This window comes from Sturnus vulgaris, chromosome 3 (assembly GCF_052056855.1).
Source record: "Sturnus vulgaris isolate bStuVul1 chromosome 3, bStuVul1.hap1, whole genome shotgun sequence".
In the NCBI taxonomy this organism is placed as follows: domain Eukaryota; kingdom Metazoa; phylum Chordata; class Aves; order Passeriformes; family Sturnidae; genus Sturnus; species Sturnus vulgaris.
In genome coordinates, this window is record NC_142245.1 from 20,343,439 (window position 1) to 20,369,381 (window position 25,943).

General features: G+C 39.7%; 1 long non-coding RNA gene across 1 annotated transcript in view; it reads right to left on the reverse strand.

The window, feature by feature from the left end:
* LOC148224220 (uncharacterized) overlaps positions 1–25,446 on the reverse strand; it is a 122,447-nt gene extending 97,001 nt beyond the window's left edge. The window contains exons 1-2 of the long non-coding RNA XR_015802189.1: positions 25,245–25,446; positions 24,999–25,076 (exon numbers count right to left, since the gene is read on the reverse strand). This is a non-coding gene — a long non-coding RNA (uncharacterized LOC148224220). The remainder of the gene's footprint in view (positions 1–24,998; positions 25,077–25,244) is intronic.
* Positions 25,447–25,943: the final 497 nt, after the last annotated feature.

Sequence of the window (25,943 nt, forward strand, 5' to 3'; positions counted from 1 at the left end):
TGACTCACACAAATGGATTCACTTTCAAGTGCCTCTGTTTGAAGTTTGTTTGAGAAAGCCTGAAGGAAAATGTGCAACTGCTTACTCTCCATGCCTGGCTCTGCAGCAGCTGACAATGGCCCACCTTGTTCCACACCTGACTTGAGTTTGTGAGATGACAGATGAGGAGGTTGAACACAAAAAGGGGTTTCAGTGATTCTTCTAGAAACAGGGAAGAGGCACTAGATACTCTAGATACCAGGGAGGATAGCTGGTTGTGCTAATTGCAGGATGGACTGCGTTTGCAAAGAAGCAAGACCAGAAGGTGGGCTGAAGAGACTGGAGACTTGGCCTGTAACAATAACCCAGTCCAAACAAAAAGCTTGGGAGGGTATAAAAAAAGTCTATTATCTACAATGAATAGTATACCACAGTACTGCATTTTTTTACTCAGGCTTTTTAAAAGGATCTTTCTAAGGTTATCTGTAAAAAAGCATTTTTCCCCAGACTTCAGAGGTCAAAGTTAAGAGAAGCTAGGGTTTTTTTACATTGCATTTTTTTTTTTTACTGTATATGAGGATGACATTTCTTCATATCTGATCACCAGTTGAATTGTGCTAGAACTGGGGAATCATGATGCAAAATTCGAAAGAGACATACAAGACAGGATCGTGGTTATCTCTGTTTCACGGAGCTTAATCATGAAAAACAGTTATGCTCTCCGGAAGAAAAAAAAAATCACAGTTTCTGTTTTCTATAAACGAAAGGAAAAAGTCTGTGACGTGGTTCAGATAGATCCATTCTGTTTTCATGGGTGGATGGAAAAGGGTCCCTTTCAGCCTCAACAGTGTGGTAATGAGTCACTGTGGCTCTGGGTTACCATGTGCTGTGATCTTGGGTTCAAAGGCTGGGACAGAAAATCTTTTTAGTTCCAGATGCAGGACTCTGGCAAGAAGTGCAGCAGGTTACTGCAATTATTAGGAATAAATGTTTTCAAATGCAAATATTAGAAGCTGCAGCTATTTAACAATCAGATGAGGGTAGCTGTGATAACTGCTTTGCATGACAGATCTCCATCTTCTCACTGCCTTGGTTTGCAAAATTTTCCACTGAAAAGCCTGAACAAGTGTCCTCATAATAAAAAGCTGCCTTTGGCCTTGACTCTAGGTAAGACCAGCAGAGCCAAGACTGTGGTTTTGCCACATGTCCTAGAAAAAGAGCAGCAAAACTGGGCCATTTTAGGGCTAGTGACCAATTTGTTTCTCAATATTTCCTTCCTCCTCAGGAAGGTGAATAATTTGCCCCAAACCTGGCCAGCTGCATGATGTTTTGGGTGGTGAACCTGAAGCCTTTTCCTTGTCTTCCTGGGGGAGTTTCTCTTTTTGGCTCCCCTACAAGCCACAGGTGCCCTCAAAGCCAAATGCATCACAGACAGACAGCAAGGAAGATGATCTGGTTTTCCTGCAAGGGCTTTTCCAGAGAGAAAAGAGACAGGAAGATGCAGTTTCCTTTCCCTCCACTGCTGCCTTGGCCCACTCCAAGTCCTGAGAACACAAACCAGAGAGCTGCTGGGTCAGGTCCTGCCATCCACACAGCCCCCACGGAGCAAGGGAAGCTCAGAGGTGAGGAGCACCCCATCCTCACGACTCCTCACACCTACCAGCAGCAGGGGTGGACCCAAGTCGGTCTTTAAAGAAGGTGTCCAAGCCCCAGGGCTGGTGCCATGCCCAGCAGCTGCCCTTTTTGTGATGGCTGGGCTTGTGCTAAAGATGCAAAGCTCACACCGCCCTTGCTCAGCCACCACAGCTGCTGATGCAGCTCTGGCAGGGCCCAGAGGCAAAACGTGACCCTTCACTCGCACTCTGGCCTAATTGGGATGTTTCCCCCATCTCAGCACTCTCTGCTTGTCATTTATCAACGTGGTGGTCATTTATTAATGTTGCATCACACCTCCCCTCGCCCCAGAGCGCTTCCCTGGAGAGCGACGCGCGCCCCAGCAGCGCAATAAAAAAATCTTTTCCCCCCTTTTCTGTGGGAAAAGAAAGTGTTGTCTCTGCCAAAGGACATATTTCATGACTGTGTACTAGGAGGGGACTCATAGGCCTGGTGATTTTTTATTGAGCACTAGTGAGAAGCCCCAAGTGCGGTGTTGAAATAAATTTCCAAGGAAAAGCTTGCTGTGTACATTTGGAACCTGCAGTGGGCCCTCCAGGTAAGACTGATGCCATTCAGCTCGCTGTATCTGAGCCTGCAGGAGAGCTAGGAGGGTGGAATGGGCTCCCTGAATCATTCAAGCCCCACCTTTTCTGTTTAGAAAAATAAACTGGGCTGTGCAAATACTTTGCTGATCACAAAATCTACTGGCAAATTTATTGTATTCTTCATTTTGTACAAAAGGGAAAACAAATGCTGGCAAGGATCACAGTGTGGATATTTATGTCAAATCCAATAAAGGCCAGAAAACCACAAGCACTAGTCAGCATCTGAACTGATATGAAATCAAAAGCCATTTTTGTTAAAGTTGGTTGACATAACCTAGAGTAATTCTTAATAAATCCTTTCAACCAGAAAGGGGTAACGAGTTCACTTTAAACTGCAGGGGATTGCTTCACAAGAACAAGAAAGAAAAATTGAAGTGCAGCACAGAAGGTTGTATGAGAGTATAAAAACCAAGAACAAATAAAGGTGTTTTAAAAGAGAAAGGGAAAGAGTGAAAATGATAAATAATTCCACCCATGGAACAGAGGTTTCTCAAACACACAGGTAGTATCACGGTGAGGGTAAGATTTGTCAGAAACATTGCATGCATTTTCCTGGGGGGCTGGGAAAGGTTTACAATAGGAGCAAACACGTTGTTAGTGACTAAAATGTGAATGTTCTCCTTTCTGTCCCATTGTAGTTCAGGCAGGTTTACCTTGGCTGCTCAGCAGATGCTGCACTGCAATTACTGCTTTAGGTTTCAATATTGTGGGCCAAAGCCTTTCAATTGCCCTCCCAGCCACAAAGCAGCTACTGCCACCTTAAAAGATCCAGCTAGGTTACATCTGATGAAGATTTAACCAAATTTTTTTTAAAATCAGCAGAAATATTTGCTTTACAATGTAAATTCTTAGGTTTCTTGAGAGATCAGCATTCAATATCCTGTTTCCATCTTGTTTTTTCATTAGGGCTGACACTGTTTCATGGGACCTGAGGTTCAAACTAAGGACAGAAAATGGAGTGTTTCAGCTCCAGTCCACTGAATTTAAATATTTGAATTTGTTTGTTCCTAAAAAAATTACCCATTTTTCCAGAAAATCTATTTTTCTGGTGGGTTCCAATTATATCCACGCACTGACTGACACTTGGGCAGAGTCACCACGGAGGGGATGGCATTTGAACTGCCTTGTGGCTAACTCTGGCAGCAGGAAAAGTTCATTGTGTCCTAATCCATAAGTCATCCTTGTTTTTTTTTCTGGAACGCTTCTTCTCAAAGACAAACTGACTCGACATGATGATAAATGCTCGTGAACTTAAATCACAGAAAGGAAAGTACCTTTTAGAATTCCATTTTTTTAAGACTCAAAGAAAAGCAGATGACCTTTCCAAAGTCCAGTGGGATAAGGTTCATATACCTCAGTCAGAAACAGCTTGTCCATTTTACAAAAAAGTAGGTAGGCAGATAAAGAAACCTATGAATCCTTGTCCAAGTTGTACAAATTGATCAGTTATGATACAAAAAACAAAGATTGAGCAATATTTTAAGTACTTTTTAGGAGAATTGTGATATATATTCTCCCCTAAACTTTCTGTCTTCCACCACCTCATTGTTTGTTTTTTTGGGTTTTTTTTTGACAGACCAAATGTTTTGTAGCACCTTTTTTTAAATCTGTGACTAACCCATTACTAATGAAGCAATGTGCTACACAGAAGATAAGTTTTCTTGCTTTTTTATTTTTTAATTTTTTTTTATTTTGTTTTTTTGTCTTTTTTTTTTTTTTAATTAAAAATGCATCTTCTTACTAGACAAAAGTAAGAGAGAGGCAAGGGAATTTCTGAAAACTGCAGCCACAAGTTCGGGTTCTTGTTACAAGCACATATATGACTCCCTGTTGAGATGGAGCTGCTCTGGGTTAAAACCCCTCTAAAGGTTTTAGGCAGTGGGAGTGATCTGTGCAGCTCCATGAATTTGCTGGGAGAGGACTTTTCCTGCCATCTTACCATTCTTCAACTCTGAACATCTTTAAATCAGTTGAGTATGAATCTTCAGCAAGATATGTCTATAAATTGTGGGGAATCCCTTCTGGGACACTGCATTTGTTGATGCAGGGCTAAGTGACTCAATTTGTTATTTATTTAAACATTCCATTCACCAGTACATAGCCACATAAAATGTGGAATCACATTCTTGTGAAAATCCTAGAGGACAGTAGGCCCCTGACCCATGCCAAATTTCACTTGAACCCAAGCCAGGTTTGTTCAGCTCACATACACAATGGATAAAAAAATTCAGTCCACAAGTTACAGTAGATGCTCAGCAACCTAAATGTATTTAATATATATCTCAGATTAGGGTCAAAATATTCCCCTTCTTCTCTGCAACCACCTGAGAATGAATGAATAATAAGGAAGCACAACTTAGTCAAACCATTTCATTAAAACCGAGGCAAGATTTGATACCAGCCAAACTTTTCTTACAACCTGCTCCTAAAATTCTGGAGTACAGCAGCATTCTGCTGCTAGAGAAGGGCAGCCCAAGGATCCTTCCTTTTCTGGAGGGACATCTTCAGTGCAGACAGCATCTCTTTCCTGGTATTGCATGACTTAATTGCATCACTGCCCAGAGGTAGAAACTGCTTTTTGGTAACGAATACATAAATATTATTTGTGAAGTGTCATCCTTCCTCTGTAGGTTACATTGATGCAAGACTCCAGAAAGTATTACAAAAATGAAGTCAAGTGCTTGGCAGCTTCACTAAAACAGTTGATGAAATATGAATTCTAGAGAGCATTAAAATGAGGGAAATATTTAAAACTCTCCTCACAGGACTTTCTATTATTTGGCCTGTTCAAGGTAGGGAAAGATCATTCATATGCTTCAGTAACAATTTTAAACAAACAAACAAACAAAGAAACAAATCCGTTAATCTCCCTTTCTATATAAGCTATTAATTATTTTGCTTTGCTTTTGTCAAAGAGATAATTTAAACAAGCAGTTGCAGAGCAAGACATTGCAACTGAAGTTAGGGAATGCTCTGAAAGAAAGCTTTAACCTTTAAAAGGAAACTGTTTTCTAGCTGGAGGGTGTGAGCCCTTTTCAGCTTCTAGGAAGGCAAAAAAAAAGTTCTCACAGTGTAAGACATGCTCTTAATAGTAAGTTTCCTTCATCTTTAAAAATTCAGCTACAAACACACACTTTCAAACAAGGCAGTGCTTCCCTTGCTGGGGTCTGCCAGGTGGGAAGGCAGTCAGCAGACAGAGAGTCAGGAAAGCATTATGTGAATCCTCTGCTGTGGTAGGGCTTGTTTGTTAGCCTGAATCCTTAGAATGATTTACAGACATTTTATACAAATTTAAAGTCTGGTCCCAGGATCTTACAACTCACATTTGACCCTCATCTCAAGGATCTTAACATTAAAAGTATATTACTACCTTATATTCTACACAAACCATATTTTACAGTAGGAGGTACAATATCAAAAGGCTGTGCCTTTATCTTTAAAAAACCAGACTCCCCTTTTACGTTTTAAGATCATTAGAAGTTGGTTGAAAAGAAAACACATAACAGAAATTGAAGTAGAATATGAGCTAACATTGTTGGCAAACAAATCCACCCTCATTGATAACACTTTAAAAATGCAAAATGTAGGAGAAAGTGGTGGGAACATAAGAATACAAGAAAAACAAACAAAAGCAACATCTCAAAATGCAGAACTTTGATAAGTGATATAGAGACTCACATTAGAGAGACAACATAAACCTGCAAGTAGAAGTGAATTGCCTGAGGAGGCAGCTACAGACAGGTGTGACTGTTTAGGAGTAGAAGAGGTGGGGCAGGCAATTTAAAGAAAGAAAACCAGTTAAATCAGAAATGTCTGGCCAGGTAAGAATATCACCCAGTAAGGTCTAGTAGCTATAGATGGTGAATTGTCTCCTGGGATGGGGAAAATGGAAAGAAGCCGAAGGTGCTCTGGAAACAGGAAAATTTATAAGTGAACAGAGCTACCTTTGGATGCTCTCTAATAGTTTAATATCTTTCTTATAGAGTGGTGCCCAAAATTGCACACAATATTCAAGGTGAGGCTGCACCAGTGGGAAAATCAAAATCACTTCCCTCGACCTACAAGGTGTTACTTATTTTGGTGTCAGTTCAGCCTGTATTTCTCTCGATGTTTCTGCTCAGTGATTTGAACTGAAGAATTTCAGTGCAACTCTCCTCTTGTGTGTTCTGGCAAGAGAGCTGGTTGCCATGGGCTGTGTGTGCTGTGTGGGAATTCCAGCCCATGAGGGAGCAGGGCAAGGCCAGTAGTCAAAGGAACTGAAGAGATGGAGATGCTCTTGAGGGTGCTGAGCAGGTGGTAGACTTCTACCAGCAGCTTTTCCAAAATCTAAAGTGCAGGAGTTGAACAGCTCCCGTGGTGGCAGCTTGTAGCCCTATATAAATGTACTGGCAGAATGTGCTTTTTCCTAACAGGTTTCAAACTGCTGTATTTCCATTTGAAAGGTGGAGGAAGCTAGTTTCTCTTCTGCTCTAAATAATATCAGTTTGTAATACTTGGTACACACTTTTTCCATATTTTAGACTCAGCTTACAGAGATGAAGGTAAAAGTTATTTTACCTCTGTAAACTGGTTCTGCTTACAATTTTCTTCTCTGATTTTCTCTGGAAAGTAAAAGCCACCAGCTCAATCTTAAAATGTCCTTCTTAGATCTGGGTGATCAGATCAACACTTTCATTGTAACAACAAAAAAATCCTACTTTTCTTCCTTTATCAAACACTCTTTAGGCTCACAGATTCATCTTTTAATTCACAGAAGAGCTGGTACTCTTCATTCTCATGACCTCATCCTTAGGTCATACATAGAAAGCAGCTCATGGACACCAATAAATTTTACACAACTAGGAACAAGGAGAGACAGACTTTCTCAAAATATCTGCTGTTGTCTAGGGTTGGTCATCATGGCATATAGAAAATGGCACAAATTGTTACAGAAATCATCATACACAGGTTTATAAAAGTGATCCTTCCTATTTGGATTTATAGGGAGACGTATAAATAGTTGTATTTCAAATACTTTCACTTCTGTGGGTTTTTTTCCTGTCAATATTAAGGATGTTGCAGTATTCCTTATGAGTCAAAAGTGCCTTGTATCCTTTATATGGAAAACTAATTTTAAAAAAAGAGCTCTCACTACTGTAAAGATCAAGTGTCTATCTCTGGGAGATTGTTACATTCCTTTTTCAGGAGCCAGGGCTTAACAATGCTGTAGGAAAAAAAGAAAAAGGATCTATATGGCAAATCTTGTAGTACAAGTTTTTGTGGTTAACCGAGGAACATGTCATGAGTCAAGCCTTTGGAAACAGTTTAGTAATTAAAGACAAATGCTATGACATAACCATTTACACGCAGCAGAAAGATTTTTAGATTAAATCTGGCCTGACCCATTGCTCAGCAAGTGTTATCTGGGATACTTGAAAGTCATTCATTTATTTACATATTAATTTGGCCCACATGTTTTATTAAAAACAAAAGCCTACATATCTCAGAGGAGTGAGCTCTAGTCCAGCTCTGGTTAACGAATTTGGTCAAGCAAGGTATGGACCTGTTCCAGTGGGTGCTATATGATGATACTCATGAAGCAGCTGAGAAGGTTTTGGCTTTCCTCTCCTACAATTTATGCTCTTTAAGTGCATTTATTTCAGACAGATACATGAGTTCTGTTTAGTGACACTACCAATCTTGCACTTGCAGTCTACACATGGTAAAAGAGCTGGCCCATAAAGCTAAGTAGTGGAGAAAAGAGCTAATTTGGCTCAGGCAGCTGGGCCCTGCTTGAAGGGGAAAAAAGTGTACAAATATAACCACCTGACACCCTCCTTTGTGCACGTCAAGATATTGCTGGATGCAAATACTGCTCCATCACTGAGTGTAAATCTACTTTCTTCTTGTTCAGCTGGAATCACCTTGCTACCAGTTCAGCTATCTGAATTCCTTCTGCTGGGGATGTGCTGGAAAGAAGAAAGAAGCTTTATATGGATGGAGTTTCGAAAGAAATAATGCAACACTTGCTGACAGGAAAGCACCAGTTTTTCTGCACCAGGAGAAGATCAAGGTGCAAAATGCTTCTGACCTGGCGTAGACAGAAGCAGAGAAGTAAAGCTGTAAGATTGATGACTAAAAAAATTTGAATAAAAATAGAGAAAGGATTTTGGCTGTTAGAATCTGGGCTTCCTTCCTCCCCTGCTCTGTTCTTCTCTTTTGTCAGTAAGATGAGCAGTATGAGCTAATGGAAAAGAAGGGACTGGAAAACAACAAAACACAGGAGATGAAGGAGGACTAAATTTGATGTTTCTGCAGGAGAATCGGGAATTTTTCCAAATGAAAACAAGTTGCCCAAAAAGCTTTTTGCTTTCCTAGCCAAAAAAGTGATCATACTCCTTTCATGCAGGTCAGTGAATTTCTGAAGCAGTGTCGTAATCAGCTGTCAGGAAGGAAAGGTTAGGCTTTATTGTAAGTTGTCCCTCACACATGAAAGAAGCTTCTAATGACCTGGGAAGCTCCCTGCCCTCAGCCAGTGCCTACTTCCACAGAGGCATAAGACAGAGCAGCACGCTGATGCTGGGCAGCCAGGGTGATCCCTGAGCAGGTCTTGGGGAGCAGCAGCTGTCAGTGCTTGGGTGGAAAGAGAAACACTTTAGGAGACACAAGCCGAGCAGACAGAAAAAAAAGGCGTTGTTTGATGTACAGGTGAGTGCACAGCTGGAGTTGTCCCTGGGATTGGAGCTGGCTGCTCATTCCTGCTCGCAGGGAGTGGGAAGCAGTGCCTGGTGCTTCTGTTCTGCTATGGAACGTCTCAGGCAGCTACAGTGCAGCTGGCAGGGTTGAAGTCACAGGTGAGGAGAGAGAAATGATTTCCCTCAGAGCCCCAGCCTGTGTGGATCTTGATCAGAGCATGGCAATTGTCCCCCCTTATCCCAGAGGGAGGTGTGCTGGCCTGGCAGCAGCCGTGACTGGGAACACCTGGCTGGGCAGAGCCACAGCTCCAGCACCCCAAGGCTCACTGCAGGTTAAAGGAGGGAGCCAATTCTCAGAGCAGGTGCTTTTGCAGGACCACACTGACACTGGGGCAGCTCTTGGAGCACAAGTGTGCTTGACTCCAGTCTCAGAATCACAGAATGGTTTGGGCTGGAAGCGACCTTAAAGATCATCTAGTTCCAAAAGCCAGGACACCTCACTGCAGTGTGTGCACACTTAAAGAACTAGGGGCCCTAGGCCTAAAACTTCAAAGATGGGTATGAAAATGATTGCAGAATAAGACAATATCTTCTAACATGTGTTTTTCACCTTTTCATGCATCTGCAGATCAAATAGAGGTGCAGGAGAGTGGCTTTCTCTATTAGACGGTGCAAATTTTCTTTAATTTATTTGCTTAGGAGAGGTGAAATCTGATTCAAAGATGCTTTTGCCATTAGTAAGTGCTTGGCAATGGTATTTAAAACAGCTCTTTTCTATCTGTGGCAGCTTTTACCTTTGCTTAAGCCTCACAAACCCAAGATTTACAAGCTAATGAACACTGACTGACAATATGTAGACGATACCCTGTGCACTGGCTCTTTGGTGGAGATAACTAAGGCTTGTGAGTTTACTCTCAAACTCACTGCCTAAGCCTGGATATCTGCTGAGATACTTTATCCTTTTATGAGGGTGAATCCAGAGTGCACTGAGTAATGCATAATAAAATTAGTTTGAGAGGGGAAAAAAGAGAGCAAAAAGATAAGCACAGTAAAATAAGCTCAAATGACTTCACTGTTCAGTAATGACTCCTACCAAATAACTGCATTGTAGTTTTATCTTTCCAACCAAGACTGTGTTAATGCTCTAAAATTAAATCTCTTGTGAAAGTTATCTGGAATTTCTCAAACAAGTTTTAAAGGGGTTTATTTTTTCATCAGAGGTCATGCCTCAAGAATTTGTAGGAATTCCGCCTGGAAAGTAATAATCAGTGGAAACTGGCAGTCAAAGCTAATTTATATTACTCTTCCAGATAAAAATTCCTTCCGTCTTAGACCTGCATTTCAAAAAAGATGATTATCACTCTTGAGAGAATACATCAGTGAAAAAAGAGAAGGAATGACTTAAGGGATGTCTCTCCTGCATCTGTAGATTTGGGGTTTAGGGTGGCATTTTATAATCTTTCTCTCTAAAATGTGTGAAGGACAGACAAAAGGGCAGGAAAGGGAGAAGGAGAGGTATGTATGAGGAGACACCAAAGCAAGCTTAAGAAATCAGCTGTCAGGTAATTCCCCAGGAATTTCAAAACAAGTGACTTCAAAGCAGATTCGAATATACTTTACCAAATAGAGAAGCTAGAGCCTATTCTTTTTTTTTTTTTTTTTGTTCTGCTTATGATGCCATACCATGTCTGTCATCACTGTACCTGCCTTTCTGGCAACACTCAATTTGATAGGTTAACTGCTGCTAGAGGAAAAGTAAACCCATCTCTTTTTAAAAAAAATTTTAAAATATTCTAACTTTGCATGCTGGTGGGACAGTAGTTGTCACTCACCAGCTCTTGAACTCCTCCCTACACCACTGGCACTGAGCAGAGGCTGAAATGGAAAAGCTCCTGCTGCATTTGGAGAGTGGATCCTGGACCTGTCTGACCCTGTGTATGACCAAGATTCAAAGGAGTGTGCACTCACAAGGTCAGGAGAGCAGGAGTGGGGATGAAATCAAAATGAGAGCATCTTTGTCAATGACACCTTAGGGGTCTGTCATGTGCCTTCTCCTGTGCCTTTTCCATAAGCTGGCCCTGCTGGCAGACCCTGCTGCCTTCAAAGTCCCAAACTGTGGTCAAAAGTGGCATCAGTGCGTTTTGGTGCTTGATGTTCCTCATGCCCTGCAGGGCACATGGAGTGGTGGGCAGAGCAGCTTGTGCTTGGTTTGCCAGCAGCCTTGTAGCTGAAGCACTGATCAGCTGGCAGCAGCACCAGCTCGCAGGACCTGCTTGCAGAAAAGCTCTCCAAACAACCCCACACCAAGGCAGCACGAGGCTGTTTGTTAATGGGATCTTAGTCTGAGATGCTGCCAAATGCTACAGAGCTCATAGGCACATTGCAAAACAACAGGGTTTTGCTGTTCTCCTGCACAGTCATGCTAGATCAGATATTTTCCTGTTCAATCTCAAAGCAGAATATTTGAGAATATAGGAAGCCATCTATTTATTACAAACTTAATCTTTTTTTATTGTAATATTTCAACAAGTTTTTTTTTTTCCTTTAAATCTCTCAGTGTCACACACATGTGCATGTGTGTGTATTTATTTTTTCCACAGAATTCCAAATCATAATTTTGGTGTAAGGCCATCAATAACCCCATGAGCTTCAGAGAGTAGGTAATCCTTTAGGAGTGGAAACAGAAGACAGATTTGCTTCCAATGGTGAGCTCATTCCTAGGTCACCATTGAAAGCTGAGAGAGAAACATGCTCCAAAATAAACAATGGTTTGAACTCGAAAGCATTTTTCTTTTAGGGTGCCCAGCTTTGCATGAAGGAATTCCTGTGAATTCTCCTTGACTGTTTTGAGGGCTGTTTTGGTTTCTCAGGTCATTAATGTGCATTTCCAAAAAACACTGCGATGATGCACTGGCTCTGTATATATTTTGAAGAGCAGCATTTAAAAGAAATATGTAAACAGGTCCCTCACAGGCTCACAGTTTCAGCTACTTGGAGAAGTGAGGAACAGAGGGATGGACAAAAAAAAACAGTTAAGAACAATGTAAAGAAAGACCATGACACAGTGAATGAGACAAACCTCAGTGGGTGCCAGGCAGTTTAATTTCTTCTAACCTAGAGTTTAGCAGCAGCTATTGGCTAGCAGATAACAGTGCAGACTGCATTTGTAGACACCTGCAATCCTTTTCCAATAAATAAAATATTAAATAAGCTGTATTAAATGCTGTCTCGGGTAGGCAGCATAGAATGACTTAGGAAAATTCCAAATTGGTTGCCCTTAATAAAGGAAGAAAAGGCATCTGCTTGTGAAGGCCACACAAGTGAGGAATACCAGGCTGTGCAATACCATGTGAGGACTTCCTGGATGGACTCCTTACTGACTGAGTGATTTCTGTGACAAAGGAAATCCCAGACATTAAAAAATCAGTCAATTTTCCAGTGACCCAGCTTTCATTCAAAGGGATATGTGCCTTTTGGAATTCCAGGTCAGTGACTGGTAGGATATGGGCTGCCTCTGATTTTAAGGCAGATAGTTGACAACTATCTGCAGCAGGAAGCAGCAGGAGAAATGACAGAATGAAGTATTTGGTTTATAAAGGAGAATAAAGAGTTGGATGAGGTCAGATATTCCTAGTGGAGGACTCAAATATGGAGAATGGCTGGACTCATCTGAAGTGACCAAGCAAATTCATCCTTAGTAAGTGAGGGTAGGCAGGAACCAGGACTCACCTCTCGACCAGCAGACAGTGATTGTGGTGGAGTTATGGTTCCTTTCTCTAAAGGGACAGAGCATGGGAAGCAATCAACACACAAGTTACTGAGTGAAAGGGTTTTTACTTGTATTTTTAGCTGTTTAAAAATTAGGGCATTTTGATGCTGTTGGGAGATAGGCAGTCTTTAATTTTACTTTAGGGTTGGATTCCAAATTATGAGAGAGCTCCTTTCAGAAAAAAAAGCAGATGTTCAATATGATGGTGTTCCACTAATTTGTCTTGGCTTTATGAAATTGGTCTTGCTGATTTTTTTTCTGAAGTTGATGTCTTTCTCTCCTGCTTTTTTTGAATGAAAATGTTTTATTATTTGATAAGCAAAACTGCTTCTCATTTCAAATATCACCTACTTTTAATAAACTAAAAAAAAAAAAATTGAATTTGAAACAATGGAAAAGAAATCAATGAATAAGAAAAGTTATTCATACATTTGTTTCAGAGACCTTAATCTCAAATTACCCTCCTGACTCATGCTCAGCTTTGTCCTGCTTAGGCAAAAGAATGCTTATGGGGTTGAAAGCTGGGTCCGCTGGGGGCCTCCTTCCTCCCTCCTGAATGGAGGCACAGGAAACTTGTCTTCAATGTATTTCCTCCCATCCATCCATCTGCTTCAGAGACAAAAGGTGGCCTCCATCCAACTCATTCAGTGATCTGCTCTCAAAGGTCTTTTAAAATATGCTGTCAAATAAACAGATTATTTAACTCCTGCTAATCAAATCAAAAAACCTATAACTATGTTTAAAAAAACCGCACTTTCTCACATAGTGATTTCTTCATTCCCAGCTCTCTAACTACACCGACCATCACTGTCTAGGACTTTGTAGCAATAAACTCCTATTCTCTTTATAAGAATAATTGCCATGATGAAGATCATTGTAACAAAATAATACAGCTATGGAGAAGAAGCAAATTATAAATACATAAGCATTAATTTTAATAGGCAAGTCCTCACTGGAGACATTCAGAAACTGTCTGGACACAATCCTGTGCAATGTGCTCTGGGATGACTCTGCTGGAACAGGGAGGTTGGAGCAGTGACCCACTGTAGTCCCTTCCAACCTGATCCATTCTGTGAAAAATTGTTTAAGAAGAAAAACTAAGAATTGTTTACTTGCCCCCCCATATTAGAGGTCAGACAGTCATCATCTCAGAGAGATTCCAGGGGACCTGCAGACAGATTCTCTTCCTGCTGGGAATGGCTTTCCTGGCTTGTGACTCCCCTGGCAGAGGCACACTGAGCTGCTGGCAGGAGAAGGGCTGGGAAGGGGAGATGTGTCACTGGTGCCACAGCACTCTGCTGTTTCCTGAGTGACTTTCCACCTTGTCCTTGTCTTTTTATTTTTTGGGGCTTCCATTGTCACCAAGGTTCTGCACTTTACTGTGGGTCATGATTAGCTATTTTTTAATGCCTCACTTTAGACAGCAATCAGCCTTCTTTGAAACACTCTGATCACGGGAGCAAAATCCTGTCATGGCAGGACTGAGGAGACACACTTTGAGTTTCCCAGTATATGATATTTAGTTGGGTTTTGTACCAGTTGCTGTTCTATGGGGTTAAATGGAGACATCAGCCATGACTAATGATCTTCGTAGGTTCTTTGCAGACCCTGGGACTGTGGGCTTGAGATCTGAGCTTCAACCCAAGCTCTCATTTCTCTCTCATTTCTCATGCTGCTGTGCAGGTCTGGTCTGCACCCCAGTGGGAGCAGGCAGAGTTAAAGCAGCCTCTCAGAAAAGCAAATAAAAATGGAGTTTTATGACATGTTTGAAACAGATTGTTACTGCCACAAGCTTTGGATGACCATATAGAGGATTTAAGAAATTTAAGTCTAACAAGCATATAGACAACATCATGGTGAACATTCAAAAGCCCACTTTAAGTATGTTTCTCTGTTTTCAGAGAAGACAGCATGTGGGATTTTTTTGCATTCTATATCTTTCTTTCTTCACTCTCTCCCCTGACTACTGTGAAAATACACTGACTCTTACCTTTGCCTTCTTGTGCTGGCCTCCCACTCTCCAGAGTGTCCAACTTTGACATTTGCACCTGTCTTTCAGCAGAAAGCTGGACAGTCAGCTGAACAACCTCTGTTCTCTGTTTATTTACTACCAGAGTGCTCTCGGCAAAGTCACCACTCAGGATCAGGAGAGATGTTCACCCTGGAACCTCTGGCAAATGACTTTATGGATGATATAATCCAGTTACAGATCCTGATTTATGGAAGGGAACTGGGCTGTTTTAGGGATTAATTTGTACTTTCCTGAAAGCAGTAACGTTTTCTTGATGAGGAATGGGAGAGGAAGAGAGGCCTTTTTTCTCTTACATTAAGATTTTTTGAAAGAGGGCAGGTAGGGTGAAGAGAAGTCACTACAGTTCAGTTTTGGGGTATTTTTCTATCCTTTGTAAGTTCCCATCAGTTTGTTATTTTCACTCCTCATTTCTGCCTGTTCCTGAACTGTTCCTGTCTGCACCAGAAGATGAATCAGGCTTTTCCTTTGTAATTACATCTTAATAAAGAGTCATGGGTACATTGTCTCATACTGTCCAACATCACTCTGAATCAACTGGTAAAAACTTCTGTGAAAACACCTGAGACACCTCTAGGAAATTATGACATGACAATGATAATAAGGTGATGATTATGTTCCAGTTCCATTCTGAATACCAGTGATACATAAGGGGAGGTAGATCAGATCCTGTTGTAACAATTTCTGCAACTTCAAGTTATTTTCACCATTTGTTTCTGTCTAGGTTCAGGACCAAAGATGCCATTACATAATTTAAAATTAATTTAAAGGTATTATAGGCAAGGGAAACTACAAAAAAAGTAATAGTCTCCTTTTAGCTCAATCATACCTATAGCCTTATGAAACCCATTCCTGACTTAAGGGTACCTGACTTAAAAGGAGTTTTAAAGGGATGACAGACATACTGACTACTTCAGATTTGGAGTAAGAGATTAAAAGTGAGGATTTTTTTAAGATTAAAAAGTCTTGTATATTCACATCCTAAAAGGAAACCCTCTGAGAATTACTCATCACTAGTTCTGAGAGCTACAATATCTGAATGAATTAATATTTTCTATATAAATGTAAAAATGTACTTAAAATTCAACAGTTATTTTCTGAAAGACAGAATTTGTAATGTGCTACTAAAAGCAAAAAAAATAACCCAAACCAAAATAGCAGAACCAAAGAATTTGTTATTGCCCAACTCATTCTAACTCTATATTTCGAAGCTTCAGCTTAGCTATTGTGCCATAGGAAGGTCAATATCTGGATTACAAAAGAAAAGGAAAAAAATAGTAAACATGGTTTCTTGAATGAAATTTTGCTTCAGACAAGAAGCAATTGTGTACTTTGTTAACATTTCTGTGCAGGAAGAAGTAAAATGATTACTGCAGATCTTAAAAATAAGCCATGTGATATCTATTTTGGAAAAGAATCATAATTAGATTTGAGCAATTAAATTGTGGTAGTAGCTCTGCCTAAGGTTAATACATGGAGCTGTAACAAAACTCCTGGTTTAAAAACCTGATTCCTCCTGTGATGCATGGACAAGTTCCTTAATATTTTCATTCTCTCAGGAAATTTTGTAAAATATCCCTTGATAAAAGCACTGGTAGCTGAGTTACTGGTGTTTCCCAGGAGGAGATGCATCTGTATCATATTTTCCTTGTCTGCAAATTATTATTATCATCTACCTCATGCAAATGTTTTGAAACTCAGCAGATTAATGATGGTATAAAAAATGAAGCAAAACTATTTTGAGCAAAGGTCAGATGAAAGCTACCACATGTGAGGTAGAAGGTGTTAATCATGGTTTATCATTAGTACTTCATGATTCGCATTAAAGTTTTATGTACAGACCCCTCTCACCATCGAGGACACTATGAAGAGTTCAGACTGAGAAAGCCTTTTTAAGAACAGTTAAGGTATTGTCTTTAAATAAATGGAAAGGTCTGCAGTGAGTGGCTAAGCCGAGACACTCAGCTGGCCTTGCAGACTAGGCAAACGCTCAGGAAATGACTAAAGTGAGACATTCATGCTCACAGAAACTGGCAGCAGGGACAGAAGTCAGTGGGCAAAGTTTCTGGGGTTTGGATGACTGGCTGTGGTCACTCCACGTTGTTTCCCATTGCACTCACCACTTACTTTCAAAATACCCCATGGCACGCAATAAATAAATAAAAAATGATGTTCAGAGCCTTTACAATACATTTAATGCTTATACCAGTCCCATGAGGTTAGGAATTCATTCACATTAGCTGGGGACTGAATAACTTCAAATGTCACTCTGTGTTTCTGTAGTGTCTTAAGAAAGAACACGAAATTGCAGTTTCTGCGGGAAGAATGCAGGTTTTTGTTTTTCATTAATCCATTGTTTGTCAATATTGTACTTGTTCACAGTAAACCATTCCTTTCACTCACTATCCTTAAAAGGTGCTGCTGAGAAGACAGAACAAACCAAAGAAAATGAATGCTATTTTTTAAAGTTTTTCCATTGTAAGGAATTCATAGCTCTTCATTACCCAAACAGTTTCAGCCTTTACCTTTTGAGAGCTCTTGAGAGTACTCCATGAGGTGGTATTTTACAGTCTGTATCACTTAAATGAATTCTTCTTTTACCATGAGCATTTTAGAGTTAAACTCCTGCCAAGGCTGTCAGATCTGCGTGAAAGTGATGTTGCTTTCCTTTTTAAATCAGACTTTGTAACAGCTCCAACATTTATTTGCAACACTAAATACATGCTTGCAGCAAATACACTCCCTTTGGAACAAAACATGTTCTGCGTGGAAGATGGCAATTTTCTGGTCCTGCAGAAAATGTACACTACATTTTCATGGAAATATATAGTGTCTGTGGGAACTAGATTTTGAACACATTAGAAGAACATATTAGAATTACATTTCAATGGTTTTTAGGTGCTTTCCTAAGGATGCAGACATATTGCAGCAGGTTTTTCAAAAGTGTCTAGTCATACATGAAGATTTCTCTGAAAGAAGTTTCATCAGGATCACATTGTTTCTGTTAGTGATCAAAAGTAAAATTTAATCTATATAGTCTGGATCAACTAGCTCTCCACATAAAATATCTCAAAATATTTTATAAGATGCAAAATATCCCATTCTCCTCCTCCACCAAAATTTCCTGGCTTCTGTGAACAGCAGGGTGAAATTTTGGGCTGATAAAGATTTCCATCTTTATGTTATATTGACCGGGTAAAAATTCTGTTTTTATGAAAAAAGGACAGCGACACTTAAAAACTTCAGCTTCACAGAAATCTGATGTGATTTCAGCTTCTAGGACCTAAGGGAATCAGAGAAATGAGATGTGGTGTTTTCACATTTTTTTGACTTCCAGTCATTGAATTAAACATACGGGTGACTGTCTTGAGACATCATGGATGTTTGAGAAAGATTTAATTAGGGAAAAAGGTTCATGGCAATTATCTAACTGGATCTATGACACGTTTTATTGTCTTGTCTTTGTCACTGTCTCACTCCTCCTTGGAGCTTAAGCAACACTTTGTAGTGTTTTGTCAAAAATCCTGCCTGCACAAAGGCAGCTATGTCCTATTCACTGAGGGGCTGCAGATCTGTTTTGTGTGAAGCTACTAATGAGCTAATGTGTTGCTGCTGCTTTGGGAAGCTGATATATGTGCCCTGACACAGCCTTCAGCTGAACAGCCATGGGACTGAAGCTGCTTTATTGCCCTGACCAGAGGTTTTCCCAGGAAGGAGGCAGGCACACAATGGGGATGCTAATCTACTGTACTGCTGGTCTTTCCTGAATGACCTTACTGCTACAGACAAAACTCTGTGCTTATAAATCCTTGCCTGTGCCCAAATCATGCTTGGTTTCAGCTAAAACTGCTTTGAAGGGTGTAAATTAGCATTTTGCAGATTTTAACTGAGTTTGTGATCCTGCTATTTATCCAATGAGAAAGCGGATTAGGGTCAATAGACAGAATGCATCTGCAATACTAGATGGAAAAGATCATCATTCACAATGCAAATACAATTTTAGTAATCATAGGGTAGAAAGTTTTCATTTCACACTCTGCAAAAAAACATAAGTCATGCAAATATCTTTGACAATTTTTTTTTAATTTCACCTTACTAAAAATTGAGAGCACTTGGCCAACAACACGGGCTCTTGGCAAGTTAACAAATATGCACAAGGAGCAGAAAAACTTAAGGGAGAAGAAATACAGCTCTCCTGTCTTTTTTCTTCCTTCTTTCAACAAATAGTTTTGTTCATTGTAACCTTATTCAAAGGTTTTGACTGCAAAATATTTGAAGTGCAGTGATTTTGTCAATTTGTTTGTTTTTTAAATCAAAGAATAAAGATACTTATGAAAAGCAATGAGAACATTGAAGAATGCAGTAGGCATCACCACCCTTGTTATGACACTGCTGTTGTTATTCTACTCTCTGTAATACAGACCACAGACTGGGGAGGGAATCCTGGGCTCTTGGGGCACTCAATAACTACATTATATGAGCTCCTTTGGTAACTAACCATGTTCCCACTGAAAGTAGGTCAGTGTTTCACCCATTTCTCCTGACCAAAAGACTGTTCCAGACCCTGTACTTAAGCTTCTTCCGAAAGCTTCATTTATTCATGAATTGTTCAGGCTCATTTGTTCATGGGCCAAGAATATCCTCTAAGTAATTCTTTCCTTTCCCCTTAATCCCCATGACTGGCTCACACAGATCAGTCATCTTTCTCATTTTTCTGTGTGGATAAACCAGGGTTTACCCTCCCCTCCCAGAACATGCATGCTGTAATTTAATTAATCTTTCCAGAGCACAGATTACCAGAGCTCTGGAGTGAATATTGATGCCAACTCACCAGAAACCTTCATGGTGGTGGTGGTGGTGCTCCTTCCATTTCTGAAATCTTGTGAAGCAAATAAGGTTGAAAGTTTCCCAGAAAAGTTTATCAACAAGGATACAAATATCAACCAGCTCCTTACATTCTAGGGAATTTTGGAATTGTGAATCCCTACTTTCTTGAAAATACTTTGTATAGGATTAAAGGGACATAGTCCTAACCAGACCTGTATTTAACTGAATAACTAGTCCCATTACAGCCAATTTAATGCCTTTATTCAGTTTTACCTGTCTTTTAGCTAGGGACCCAGGAGTTGGAAGGCAAGTTTTGCTTCCTGAACCATGCCATGCTCCAACAGCAGCATGGTTTGGAACAACTTCAGGGATTCATCTGAAGGTAGTTGCACAGAAATAGTCAAAAAATCCCTGCTGCATCAGCTCCCCTTTTAGGTCAGCAGGTGAATTTAAGGACAGAAAACAAGGTAAAAGGCAAATATATTCCACAAAAACATTAAAAAATTCAAGAAAGTTATTAAATTAAAAAAAAAGATTCCTAAAATAATCCAAATTCAACTGAAAACGTTTTCTCCACATAAGAAGCAATGTGTGTTGCTTCATTCTTTAGCTAAGTTTTTAAGACATTATTTTCCTCTAAAAGCTGAGATAGAACTTTAACTTAACCTTGCTGATGAGTTAGTCATGAAACGTGGCTAGTAATGTAAAATGAAATGTAGAAAATTATTTTTTTTCAAAAAGTGACAGAAATGGGCAGAAATTTCTCAAAGGGAATTTTGCATTTGAAAATTTCTCATTGTGAAGTACTTGGATGTTTTTTAAATCATTCCTATCCTCTTTAGAGTCTAAAGTGTGTGTAAAAAAATACAACTGCTCACCTATCAAGAGGGCAGGAAAACGCAGCCCAGCCTCAAGGGCATGGAATTCACTATCTGGCTTTGTGCACTGACTTTGGACACTGACTTTGCTGCCCTACGAGGATCCCTGCAGCTGGAGAAGTTTGCAAATGTGGTTCCAAAGCCCCCGAGGCAGCTGCTTCTGCTGCAGCCTGCACAGCTGGGGGGTGACCCAGAGAACATGGGGACACCACTCCACATGTCCTGATCCATGAACTGCCTCCTCTGAGCCAGCACATGGCTCTTCTTCAAAGCCTCGAGGTGAGTCAATCCCACTCTGTGATGAGAGAGCTAGCAGGCTTTCAGTATTTAGTTCGTTCTGGGATTTTAAAAATATTTGGAGGGGTCTGAATATAAATTTGGTAGAATCTCGTCTGGAAGACAATTTGTTCTCTTATTTCTTTTGGAAAAAAATTTACATAATGTCCCTCAGTTAAATATGGACCCTCAAGTTAATGTCCCTCAAATGCTGTAATTCTCTGTTAACCCTCTTCTAAAAGATGTATGACAAAAACAGCTCTAACCTGTTACAAGAAAAAAAATAAAACACCAAAAAAACCACCCCACCCTAAGTCTTCTATTTGTCTCCCTGTTGTTCATGAACACAGGTTTTATGAAAACTGCTTGGTCAGTATATAAGTCAGGTTTGATTAGGTGTTAATAAACAAAGGGAAAATAAACACAATTTTACACATGTAGAAATCGAAAATACACACTGGTATGACTTGTAGTTGCAGTTGTGACTATGCAAAAGAAATTTAAATCATCTTTATTGAATTTGGTTTATCTTCACCTTTATTAGTCTCCATCTCAGATGAGGCTTAAAAATAGACAGAATTATATTCCTTGATAATTTGTATCTTTTTCTTTTTAAATCATCTTGCCTTTTGTTCCCCTCTTTCCTGATTTACCGCAACAAAGCCTCAGGAGCCATGGACTTCTACTCTGTTTATACTTCCATTATTTTTCAGGAGAGAGGCATTTCGACACAGAAAACTTTTCATAAGTTTCAAAAGTTCATATCTTCAACCCAGGTATTGAAATACCTGCTAAAGAGTCCTTTGTGGTCCTCAAGGAAAACACAAAGCTCAGACTTTCAATCATAAACTGTAACACAAAGCAGGCTATCACAGATAAAAAATTGAAGACAAATGAAAGTCAAAATCAAACATGGCTAAGCTCATGTCTAAGCTTGCCTCTTAATGAAATGAGGTAAAAGGACACATGACAAATTAAAGTTAAGTCTTCCCTCACCATTTTTAAAACATAGGTCCTGATCACTCCTGGAATGAGGGGAAAAAATATGATGCACATTCAGTCTGAGGACCACCACCATTGCAGTCTATGTGATACTTCTGTGGCTCTCAATGCCTTCTTTCAAATGTCTGTGTTGCACCAGAGCTTAATGATAGAAGGGAGTGTGACTACTTTAACCAAGCCAAAACAGATCCTGTTCCACAGACCTTAACACTTTGAAGGGTTGTTATAAGTGGATGAGTGTGTTTTTGTTTTAAAATAACTGTTCCTCAGTAATCAATAGATCAAAATTGGTTTTGGTCAAGAAATGAATCATAGAATGGTTTGGTTTTGAAGGGACTTTAAATATCATCCAGTTCCAACCCTCCTGCCATGTGCAGGGACTGCCTTCCACTAGACCAGGTTGCTTAAAACCACAGCCAACCTGGCCTTGAGCACTTGCAGAAATGAAAGAAAACACCCAGGTCTTAGAGGGACTCCACTGCTGCTTGCTTACTTACTTACTGCTGGTAAAAGATTTCATCTCTGTAGATCTGTTTGGTAAAGTGGCTATTGCAATTAATTAGATTTCATCTAATTTCTTTCTTTGCCAGAGAATCCTATACTTAAACCATGACTCTGGCTTATATTTCTAAGACCAGTGAGAAAGAGAACAAACAACTGCTTCATGCTGACTCAAAGCAATTTAAAAAGTGAGAGTCCAGAAGTAAGCAAATGATGCAGCTAAAGAGAGCACACAAAATATTCAGTACAGATGGGTGCACTACATGGGAGAAAGGGAAATAATATGGAAAATTGAGGAATTTGTAATCCCTGCTTTTCTACAACTCTCAAAAAAAAAAAAAAGTAATGTGTTTATTGTGATGTTTTCTAATTCTTATTTCAATTTTTTTTTCTCAACTTATCCTTAACTTGCACTACTTATGTGTACATCTGTTGCCAAAACTTGCAGGAGCAGTGTGCTAGAAGGTTTATTCTGCATCACACCAAGTAGTTACAGAAGTATGGTAACGTACAGTGGCAAAACTATTTAATGATTTTGAGAGAACATGCATCTTTCAAAGATATAACCTTTCCAGGAGTCAGAAAGCAATGTGTGCAACCAGCTAGTTCCCAGGGAAACACAGCTCATTTAGTTTAGAGAAGGTATTTCTGATATTTCAGAAAGACAAAATGAAGGTGACTGATTTCTATTACCAGTAAAGAGATCCACAGAGCCTGAAAATTCTGTGAGGTTCCCAGAATTTTCTTCCTTTGGAGAAAGTAATTGAAGCTGCATCAAGCATAAAAATCAACATGTGTATATCACATCCAGGATGAAGTAAAATCTAATTAATATTAACCTAAGAACTACTCAGAACTAATCAAAGAGGTTAAGGAACCAATGGACACATAAGCATCTTCTGAAGCATTTCAGGGTATCTAAGCATGCATCAGAGAGCAGAGCTTATCAGTGCCTACTGCTGAGGATCCACTTCCAGAACTTGTTTTCTCTTTCTTCTCTTGCTTTTTTGCTCCCTGTTGTCAAGAATGACTACTCAAGCTCAGCTGCCATAGTTCTTCTTCACTGGCCTTTGCAGTAAGTCATCCTGTATTTCTTATTTTTCCACTCGGTCAAAACCTCCCATTTTTATTTCTTCTCAGCCTTCATGCTGTAACTGAGGGCTCCACTGTATGCAACAGCTCAGCCTCTACAACCATATGATTTCCCTTTCATTTCATTCAGTATTTCCATTTCACCTATCTTCATTGCAACAAAATTTTAAATCTGTTCCTTTCTTTAGATCATAAACTTTGTCCTTCCCTCATCAAAATGGCATTTGGCTGTATGCTACCTAAATTCATTCCTTTCTCAGTGACTTGAATACATACCACTAATTACTGGGAATAACCACAGCTAAAATAATTAACTGAAATCCCAGTCAGAGTTTGGGTCACCAGACTGTGAGATAACAAAAAGGCAATTCTTGTCTGGTAGAGCTTGAGTCGAAGAGTTTGGTGAATGACATAAGGTAACAAAAAAGGCAGAGACTAGGTGGAAGCAGAAAAACGATTAAGATTGTGATGCTGCATTAGAAACAGCAATCCCAGAATTAACATTTCTGACATGGAAGGACAAATCTTGCTCTTATAGTTACATCCTATCCCAAGACTGATGAACTAAGAGAAATTTGTGGGAAATTCAATGGAAGAAGTACTAAGGATCCCAGACTAAGCTGGGTGTATCAGTAGAGAAGCTGCAATGGCCACCAGAGCTGAAATGGGAAATAGTGACCCCAAACCACATAAAATAAGGAACCCCAGACAAAGACCAAGTTTGTTCTGTTTGGTCTGGAATAAATGCAACAAAGGGGATTATTCCAAAGTATCTTGCTGCCATGAGGTAAATTGCTTTAAAGCCACAAAGTCATGCTTTGGAGAGCATAAAGGCAATAAAAAATAGAGAGAAAACTCCACTAGTCTGTCCCACCGGTGTCTTAAGCTGACAACAAGCATGCTACAATTACACACAAATCGTATGAGTACCACCTTTTATAGATCATCTTTCACTGTCTAAGGGAAAAGTGAAATCACAATGAGGATCCCCATCATGAATGGAGGGTATTGAAGTGGCCTACACGTGCCCTGGTATTGCCAGATGACATCATAGCATAGCTCAAGATGGATTTCACATTGACGTAAAGCACTGCTTAATTTCAAAAGTGAAGGTATCTAACAGCTCTAAGACTTGCTTCATGGACGTTAAAAGAAATGTTTACTTTTGCTAGCAATTACTTGACTTTCCCAATTATCCAGAAAAATGACCTCATTGTAGCACATAAATGTGCATTGGAGACTCTGTATGTAAGCTATAAAAAATATGGCTTTTAAAAATAGATATGCAACAGGACTTAGATACTTGAGCGCTAGACACATGCAGTAGTGAGAATAAAATGAACTTTTCTAGAGTTGTTACCAACCAAACCACACTGAACATTTTCAAAAAAATAAGAATATCTCCTAAAATTTTTATAATGGTATCTGGTTTATTTGCAGGTAACCAGCCAGGAGGGAGGGAAAAGACCAAGCTTTTGCATTGTGTGAAAAACACATCTTTAGTTCCAGCTTTCTCCTACAGCACTTAGTCAGCTCTCACTGTCTGCTCTGTGCTGGCACTTTGTTCTGCTTCACCTCGCCAGCACACAGATAAGGTCGTGGGATGGGTCTTCACTGGATCAAAAAAAAAAAAAAATCTGACCTATTGCCTCTCTCAGTTCTAAACTGAACATTAATAAATAACCTGGGGCTTTCATTAATTCCACTTACCTTTAAAAGGTTCTGCAGGTGATGTTTAGTCACTCCTTGTTGCGGGTTTAGTAGGAAGACAGCAGCTGTAATGTTCTCCTGTGGAAAAGTATTTGGTGCCTCATACACAGTTTGAAAGGTTGACAGGGTTTCTGTATTTACCATCTAGGCAAGCACTGCTTGAAAGTACTTTTTTTGGACAAGAGGCTTGTGATAGAAACTACTATAAGGCTAAGCAAATGACTGCCTGAAATAAAATGAACTTACCTGTGTGTGAGCTGCCATAAAGTGAAGAGGTTAACAGACATTTCCTAAAAATTTCTTTTTCCTTACTTGCAACCCTCCATCCTCCTCCATTCAGCCATAGCCTGTCTTGTAAATCCTATGGATTTAATCACTGCAAATTAGGAAAGAGTAGGCAAAGGCTGAAAAAAGACAGTCAGTGATGCCAGCTACAAACTTCTCACAGTCTTCAGCAGCCTGAAAGAGCCACGTAGGCAGTAGGTGCATGCATGTGCAATACGTGTGTGTGAAAAAAATGGGTTATGAATCAGCCTACTAAATATTTATAGGGTTCAGATCAGTCCTGTAGGTATTCATTCTTGCATGAGACATTGCATATATTTTCCCAAATAAAATAATACAGTGGAGACTGAAGGGATAAACTCATGGGTGGCACTGAAAAGTATGATGCAAACATAAGCTTTCACTACTGTCACCTTCTAATGCCTCTCTGTAAAATATTAAAAGGAAAAATTATCATCAAAAGAAGTTTGCATCCAAGGTTTTGACAGAGCTGGTTAATATGCACAGTTGTCCCAATAAATCATTAAATGTGTTTGCAGCGAATTCGTAAATCACTATGTGAGGCATTGAAATAACTGGCACTACTGTTTTGGCTCAGTTACCAGTTTTACATCAGGGACTTATTTTCCAGTTTTTTTCCTCTAAGTCACTGTAATCATG